Source organism: Chrysemys picta, chromosome 4 (assembly GCF_011386835.1).
Source record: "Chrysemys picta bellii isolate R12L10 chromosome 4, ASM1138683v2, whole genome shotgun sequence".
Lineage (NCBI taxonomy): Eukaryota > Metazoa > Chordata > Testudines > Emydidae > Chrysemys > Chrysemys picta.
The window spans coordinates 97611110-97620947 of NC_088794.1; positions in this window are offsets into that span (position 1 = coordinate 97611110).

Here is a 9838-nt window from a genome sequence, read left to right on the forward strand (position 1 = left end):
TCGATCTGCTGGCAATGCCCCTACATATACAGCCCAAAATGCTGTTAGCCTTCTTGGCAACAAGGGCACACTGTTGACTCATATCCAGCTTCTCGTCCACTGTAGCCCCCTAGGTCCTTTTCTGCAGAACTGCTGACTAGTCACTTGGTCCCTAGTCTGTAGCAGTGCATGGGATTCTTCCTGTGACTAATTCCCACATCTGGGTTCTGTATTTAGGAGCAGATTGTGTCATTCTTAATGTCAGTAGGGCTTTATTCCTTAAGAATTGCCTTTGATTCAGTTGGTGAGTGAGCAAGAGAGTTATTTTCCCAAAAGACGTATGACCTTCTAGCATAATTATGATATAATTAAAATCTCAGAAATCAACCTCCACCAAAACCTGGCCTCAAAGAATTGAAGAATATACTCAAAAAAATAGTCTTTAAGGTGCCACCAGACTCCTTGTTGTTTTTGTGGATACAGAATAACACAGCTACCCCCTGATACTTGAAGAATATACTGAGATTATAATGCAAGCCTGTTCTTAAAGGGTTCCCAGTCTGAGTTCCCCATCAAAGAAGCTTGGGCAAGGTTTGGAATGGATAAGAATCCAAATTTTGGGGTGCTCATCTGAATGTAATCTCTAAACCTTTTGAGTTTCATCCATTATCATTCAATGCAGAGAATGTTTATGTCACCAGCACAAGCATTAGTTGCATTGACATCCTAAATAAAGGTGCCAACACCTTCATTCATTTCTCCTCTGATATATTGTTCCTGTTTCTGTTCAGTTGCATGCAGCAAAGATGGTAAGCAGACTCTCTGTAACCACAGAAAAGTGGGTTGGGACTTATTGATTGCTGAGTGACCAATCAATCACTCAGCAACCAGTGACCAACACTTGTTCCAATGATATTAGAGTGCTGCCTTCCATGTGGAACCTTAGACAGCCGTCTTTTTGCCTATGGCTACTAAGGCTACCTCTCTTCATAGCGGTGATACGATTAATTAATAACATATTACATAGAATGCTCACTGAATGCTATTGTCTTAGCTTTACTCAATAAAGGAGCCACTCAATGTAAATAGTGACCTCATCAACAGTGTCTGTAACTTAGAGTAAATGGAAATTCTCCAAAGCCATAGTAGAAAAAATAATTCAAGAGATGTAAGAACCAAGATGAGAAGTGAAAACTAATTTGGATGTGAATGTGATCCCCAAAGACCCGTGAAGCTATTTGACCCTGCCCTGCACAGACTTTGCTTTTCATAAGTACATGGTTGTTTATTGTGTGTGGGAATTTAGGAAAAATTTAAAATCCTGGTACAGTGCCTCAACTGCGGCTGGCACAGCTTGGGGGAGCAGGGCAAAAGTGACTTTACACACAGAAGCTAAAACACTAAACAGACCAGAAAACAAACTATACATTTAAGGAAATGCCCTGCCAGAGAGAAATGCAAGTATATAAAATTTAGCATAAACAATGAGATTTCAAAGCCACCTAGGGGTTGATACACACAATTCTCATTAATTTCAATGGGAATCATACATCTTACCTTCTAGCTGGCCTTTAAAATCTCAGCCAAAATACTTCCATATTGCTACAAAATATATACAGCCATCCTTCAACCATTTACACAAGTAAGAGAAAACACCTCCATAGGGACAGATTATCAATGCAAACACATTTATGAGGGGTTTTATGTACCTTGTTCATATCAACCTCATTTTCACTCTAAATGGCAGTGTATGTGAACACAATCATATTTGCAAAAATCTGTATGCCTGTACAGTAAGTACAACATTCATAGTGCATTCCCCTGCATGATGGTGAACAACAATGTAGAATACAAATGTTTACCCGTGCCCCGTGATATTATTATTTTCTTTCATTATGCATTATTACTACCACCATAGTGCTTAGGAGCCCTTGTCATGGACCAGGACCCCATTGTGCTAGGTGCTGTACAAACACAGAACAAAAAGATTGTCCCTGTCCGAAAAAGATAGATGTGGGAATACAGGGAAAAAATGAAACAATACTGAATCAGCATGATTGGCAGTAGTCTCAGCAAACCAACAGCCTAAATATTGTCAAGTTTTTTGTGTGTGTAACTGTCTAAACTGTATTGTATATGGCCTTCTAAATATTCATTTGTTTAGCAATCTGGAAAATACTAATATTCAAAGAGACACGCACCTAATTCAATAAAAAATGCAGTTTGTTTCCAAGATGCAGAAACCAATATTCCGCCCCCCCCCCCCCCGAAAAAAATCCTGAATGTTTTTCTTTTGTTAGGGGATGGGGAGGGTTTCATGACTTTATATGGGACTCAGAATGTAAAGACAATAAGATTTTTCTTGGAACTAGTCCAAAATTATTTAAGAATGTGGTACTTTATGTTCTCTACTTTATGTTTTTTTCCCCCTTTTTTCATAGATATAAATCAGAGGACAACTGTTCTTCTCTCATATAAGATTTTTGTTTTTTAAATACCAAACATGAATTCACCATAAAAAGGGTTTTGCTGTATAAACATTTCTCATTTTTCCCTTTTAGAGTTTGCAATGGTTCATGCTCTGGGATTACTCTATCCTCCCACATTAAATTACTAAGAAATATAAGAAAGGAAGTTTCCCTTTAGTTAATCCCATCATCACTGAGTTTTTGCTTTGTTTTTTTCTCAGTGACTCACTGTTGTTCTGGATTCCCAAAGCAGTAATGTTATGATCATTCTGTGAACAAATTTACTTTGTTAGCTTGACATCATCTGTACTACATTTATATTGTCAGTGACATTACACAGGGCAAGCCAAATGTAGAGCTTTCATTTCTTGTGGTTTTTTCCCTCTCAGACATTACACTCATCTCACTTTCTTCCATGTGTTACCCCCATCACCATTCTTCTGCTTTTAAAGCAACATAGAAAAACCTTTGCCTTGCAGATATTGGTACATGCTTTGTCAGGTAGTTCTTGTTAGGATTTATATCTAAGTATGTGCTTAGCTGTCATACTTTGAGGATACAGGAACACTATTGCCCTTCTACCATTAATGTTTGTAAGAGCAATAAAAAAGAAAAGAAAAATTTGTCCAAATAATATAGATTACAGAGAAACATCATTGATATAATATCAGATAATTCCACCCTGTTTCCATTTGATTACTGGTGTTTTTACTCATTTATCACACCCTTCGATTTCCTTTCACCTACTCTCCTACAGGCGTGTGATATGGTATTGAAGGTATGGGAATTAGCAAATGGATGTTACCAGCAGTCATAAAAATTTATAGTAAAGTTTGACAAATAAACCTGTAACTTGGGAATTTTTTGACAAAATGGTTTTCCAAAGAAAAATGCAGATTTATGAAACAGTGTCTGGTTCAATGAAACACCTGACTTGAAAAATTGTCGGTTAAAAAAAACTTTTGAGATTGTCCAACCCCCAAAGTTTCAGAGATTTTGAGGCAAAAAGATGTTTCATTTAGAAATTGTAGTAAATTTACATTCAAACATGTTGTTTAAAATGGGAACAGTCAAAACAAAACAAACAAAAGAAATGTTTCAATTGACCTGAACCAAAAACGTTTTCAGATTTTTCATTTAACAACTTTTTTTTTTTGTTGAGATTTTGACTTTTTTCCTGATTTCAGTCAAGAAAAATGCTGACATGTTGAACATTATCATGGGATAGGAATAGCATGTCCCACCCAGCCCTATGTACAATGGTGTTGGAAACATTACATGCCCTGACAATGACTCCATCAAGTTGATATTGTTGTGGGTTGGGTGGAATGGCCTTGGAGCTGGAGGTGTGACTGCCATCTTTTATTTGAGACAGCTGTACAAAACAGTTTAGCTCCATTATAGCAGCTCCCACCTAAAACAAAGGCATATGACTCTCCAGGAATTAGCAGTATGTGGGCAGAGGGCTTTGCTGGGTATTGTTTTTGGTAAGGGTATGGGTGGATGAGAGATTCATGGTATTTCCAGCTTGAAGTATAATCTGCTGTTTGAGGAGACATACTCATGCTAGCTCTGATTGAGCTAGTGCACTCAAAATAGAGTGTAGCCACAACGGCATGAATGGTGGGAGGGGCTAGATACTTCAAGACACTAGATAAACACATGGGGTGGTTAGCCCCTCCAACCACTCGCACAGTTAGTGGCTACATTTTATTCTTAGCGTGCTAGCTCTGATTGAGCTAATGTGGATATGTCTCAATGGAGAAACCCACAAAAGACAGAAGCAGAAAGTGAGACACAGACTGAATGAGCACTGATTTATGGCTGGAGTGATATATAAACATCATATGGAGCTGTTTGAGCAACGAAGCAGTCTACTGGCTTGAAGCTGCTCCAAACCTTACTTTGCTGTGGATCCAAAACTCTGGCTTCTGACCCAGGTTCATCCCTGACTTTGCTACTTGCCTCCAGCCTGAAATTTGGTGCCTGACCCTGATTTCCTGGTATCTTGACCCAGTTTAGCCCTGACCCAGCTACTTGTGTCCCAATCATGAGTTGTTAACTGACTAGTGCATACAGGCTGCCTTTGACCCGCCCTGACAGGGCTTCTAGATCTGGCATTGGTTAAAAGAGTTTTGGGGCTCAGAGCAAGGAAATTGTTTCCTTTTGTTTGGTTCTTCTTGTGTTCAGGAAAACAGGACTTGGTACATTCTTTGTAAATAAGATTACAGCAAAAGTACCTGACTGTATGATCAATTTCTCCTCCTGACTGGAACAACCTGCAAGACTGAATTTTTGCTGCTCATGTCAAAAGGAGTAACAATATTTATACATGGTTCACATATCTGCTTCTAGAAGCTCAACGAATGGCATCTACCCTCACCCCACGTACACATTCCCATGCTGCCCACATAAGGGCTCCTCAGAATAGCATGCGCTGCCTCAGAGTTGCTTCCCTTGGAAGCAACTCACCATTTAGGGCTTGTCTACACTAGAAAGTTTTACCTCTAACTATACCATTATAGTTAAAGCAGTAACTGCCACCCCTAATTTAGATGGAGTCATACTGTTTTAAAAGTACACATGGTTGGCCCTAGACCAAATGGCACCCCAGGCAAGGAGTGTCTACAGTGCCCCCCCCCCCCCCCATTTGTCAAAAATTTGAATACCTTATTTTTTATTGCATTTGTAGCCCATTTCACAACTTTGATGCACGATTTGCATGCATGTTATCTCTGTCATGTAAGACGATAATTTGCACGCTAGTATCTGTAAATCTGTATTTATTCATGCCATATCTGAGCAAATAAAAAACTTCATTTCCTCTAAACTTATAGAAACATTTTAATTTTAAGAATAAGTGAAATATACTAACATCAAGAAATTGAACTATACACCAACAGTGAGTGGACAATTATTAAATAGTGTTACAAGTGACAGTCTTAAAATGTTAACCCTAGTCCTTTAGTTCAAAAAAGTCATTTTTCTCACCTTTGACCTCACAAACTGAAGCGAGGCATCAGAGAGATCCAAAGATTGGCTAATGGCATTTTCAAACAATAAAATAGCAAGTGATGTCAGTCTCTCATTGGCCATCATCGACTGAAGATATGTTTTAATGAGCCTGAGTGTTGAAAACCCACGCTCACCACTTGTAACTGTGACCGACAGCATGAGCAGAATCCTCAAAGCTATCCACACATTGGGAAAAGTGTCCTTCCACTCTGCATCATGAATGAATTGGAGAACTTGGAGTGGAGAGTGCTTCCCGTTGTGCAAAATGTGATGGATGTTGTCCAATTTGACATAGAGGTCTTTATCATTGATGCCTGAACGTTCTCCATGTGTCAGCATCTGGTGAAGGTCTGTACAATTGTTCAAGAGTGTTTTCCTGTCCACTGGCAGCTTACTAAGGTCATACAAAATGCCCCGGGTCTTTTCATGGTACTTCATTTGTCCAAACATTTCTTCGATGGACACTAGAGCAGTGTCAACAAACGAGCAAAAAAACTCCCTCTTGAATTTTTCTTCCAAACTTCCCATCACGTCATCTCTGCTTTGTTACCAAACTGTCCCTTCTCTTACTTTTGAAATAGAAAACAGAAAAAAGAAGTGGAAACCATTCAACTGTCTTAGGTATTTTATTGTATATCCCATCCCAAAGAAGGGCTATGCACTTCGCACTCCATTTTCCCTAAGTTTAAAGAGACTATAGAAGACATGATATGTCTCTGAAGGCCAGACTTGGCCCATGGTTGATATAGATCATAGTTCTCATTCTGCATCATTCGAGGCTTTGCCAATTTTGTAGTCTGTGAAGAAGAAAAACACACTCAAGTGTTCATATAACGTCATTGTGTAATAATAGTTAATATAATTGGCATGCCACTGAGGATTATGAAACTACCAGTAAATATGTCTATCAGTGTTGTTTTTTTATCATTTTTGATACAATAGAACATTTTTCATCTGTCACCAATGGGGAAATATTTATAGCTTGTATGTTAGAAAAATTAAACAGTGTTACCAGAACTCAACATCTTACTAACCAGCCAATTTTGAACCATTCCTGTTATTGTCTTTGTAGTCACTCTTAGACAGCTGTTAATATAGGATATTTACCAAGGTTTATCCTTATGAAATATATAGAATGCAACTTCAAAGAAAGAGTTCATTTATGTGATATATTACTTATTTAGAAGATGGGCTGGGAAAGGACCCAAGCCAAAAAAAAAAAAAAAAAAAAAAAGCTTTTCAAACCTGAATATTATAAAGGCCTGATAGCATGCTACACACTACTCTTCCTCACAGGAAAAACACAAATCCTTAATTATGACTACAGTGGTGAGAAAAAATTGAATGAAAAATGTTCTTTTTTATTGGAATTTGCCAGTTTGGTGAAATCACAATCTTTCGCTGAGATGGTTCAATTTTGCCAAAGTTCCAACAGAATGTAGGCAACCATGTAGACTGGCACTAGGGCAGTCTGCCACCTGGACTCCCTGGGAGTCACGGAGCACAGGGATTCCAGGATGGACAGCTCTGGGGCAGCTGGCATGGACTGCCCTGGAACCAGGACTCCATCCTCTTTTGTTGAGAATTTCTAAATTTTGGGGTTTGTTCAAAGTCAGAATGAAACCAAATTTCAGAAAACTGAAATCCTGTATTAAATGGAATTATCCCCCTCTGACCACCGCTAATTACAACCTCATGTTTCCTTCACAACCACCTAACGCACCACACATACACCCTGTTCAGATAGGTTAGTGTTGAATATTTGTTCAAATTGCTGAGATTGTATTTAGTAGTGGGGTTATACTGCAAAGGGGATTGTGTATTATGTGTTTCCTTATTCTTTGGAGGCCTGAGGAAGGTCTCAGTGCACAATTTATCACTGTCACTGGAAAAGTGCTAAGTGGGCAGGGTAAGGTTAGGAGGAATCCCATAGTTTGGTGGTTTTGTTTTGTTTGTTTGCTTTTAATGGTTTGCATTAGGTTTATGTCATACTTAATGAACCTTAACTCCTTCATAAGGTAGTGTTTGTGTATAGTGTTTGTGAGAGCAAGAGGGGGAAAGGGCCGCAGACATTGTTCTACAAATATGTGTGCTTCCTCAGGTTTAACAAGAGTTCTTACTTTAAGATATCAGCAATTTTTTCAAGGCTTTAGGATAGATACCTTGAGCCAAAGAGAAATTCCTTTTTCTGTTATGTTCTATACCACATCATTAGGGTGATCCTTTACTTTCTGTCGTTTCCTTGGTAGTGCATACTCTATTAATGTGGCATAATCTAATTGGCATGCTTTATATCTGTGTTTTCCCCATACATAGATCAAGGGGTGACACTCTCCTTGTACTGTTCCCACATACTACTTAAAATTATATCTTTTCTACACTATGTTGCTCCTCTCTTCTAATGACTGTTTTATGATGTACAGGCATTCTGAGAAAATAGTTTCATTGCTGTTAGAAGACTGTCTCTTGGCCTTCTGACTGAAGAATGGGAAAGCAAGCAGAAATGGTACAATCCTCCTGAGTGAAATTACCAGCGTTAAACTTCTGTGAGTTTTTAATGTCTTTACATGTGAATTCAAGGGGAAATAATCTATAAATAAATAATATATGTTTATTATTGAAAGAAAACAAATTAAACTAAATTTCAAGTCTCTTTGAGGGTAAACAATATGTTGTTAAAATAATCCAGAAACAGCTCTGGTGGCATTGGTTGATGAGCACTACCTGGGGATGGAGGAATCTGGGTGACTATGCTGAAGATCTCTCAGCAGTTATTTTCTTAGTTGTTTAAAATAATGTCTGTATTGTTAAATTAGGATATGCCCAATGCCATAATATTCACAGAGTGGAGTGATGATTCACTTAAGTGGAATATCTTGTCTGTTATGCATATGATGACTGGTTATGAATTTATGGGCAACTAACCTACAGCTCAGTCAGTTGGAGTGGTGGGTTCTTGGGAATTGACCATGAGGTGGTGTTGATGAATCTGCAGACCCTGAAAGGAGTCTTTATGACAAAGTCCTTTAGAATTTAAAAGAAAATGATAATCTTGATTATGTCATTTTTAAAAATCATACCGTAACATTTAAGAGAAAATTAAATCATTGCATTAAAATTTTATAGGATGGTTCAAAATAAACCTACAGAATGGAAGATCATTCTCTATTAAACTCTGTGCCTCAATTTTTCAAATGCAGGTCCCTACACTTAGACTCCTAAATCAATATTGGGGTTCCTAAATAAAACTGGCCTGATTTTCAAAAGTGCTGCCCTGAGTTCCTGCTGAAGTCCTGCTCACTTATAGGTTTTACTATATATTCCTAAAATGAAATAGCTTGTGTCTGATACATATGATGACTGCTTATGAATTTATGGGCAATGAACCCACAGCTCAGTCAATGGGAGTGGTAGATTCTCAGTGCCTCTCAGGTTCTCAGACTCCTTTTAATTCTTAACAACTTTAGTCTACTATGTTGTCTTAGAGAGTTCACTACCATCATTTTCATTTTTAAACATGTGTACAGTATCTTCATACTGGTAAACAGAGGAGTTATTGAAATATTCTAGGTAAAATCATCCTCTTTAATTCTGTTCTTTTTGTTTGAAAGGATGTTATGGAAGTTCAATACAGTTTTTGAAAATTTCTTTAGGCTGGAATCCATGTCCTTTTGCTATGCTAAAAAACAAAACAAAACAGGGCATTGGTATGAAGGGTTTTGTGCTTTTTGGACATCTGAAACATCTGATATGCCCATGTTATTGTAATTAACACTATTACTTGAACAGTGACCCATTGTAACTGGTCACAGGATCTCATTCAAGCGAGTACCCCTTCTGAGGCATATTGAAATCTACAATTCTAAGCAAAACTGAAGTGCTTGCTCTTTTAAAGGATGTTTACAGTCCAGTGTACTCTGTACTATTACATTCTGACCAGTAGTCTGAGGTCTTTCCATAAAACAACCCATTTGAAAAAGCAAAATATTTGTGAAACACGCTGATCTTGTTTTGGGATTTGTTTTTTTTTTTTTAACATAATAAATAGCAACAGCATTTTGGTTTATTTTCATGTTTCCTTGCTGTATGACTAAATATTAGTGAAATTTCTTTTTCATTATCGAATGATACTTTTATATTTCAAGAACCTCCCACTATTGTAGTCCCCAGAGCTCTGCAACCAGTCTTACTCAGAGAACATTCCAAACCTTTCGCTACACAGCTGCTGTTGACAGATAGCCACCCACACAGGGCCTGTGCCAAAACATCATTTCGCTCGCCCCCTGAACAGTGCATTGGAGCACTGGTTAATATTGTGACATCTGAATAACTACTAAATATTTTTTGGCCTGATAATGGATTCACTTGCTTTGGTT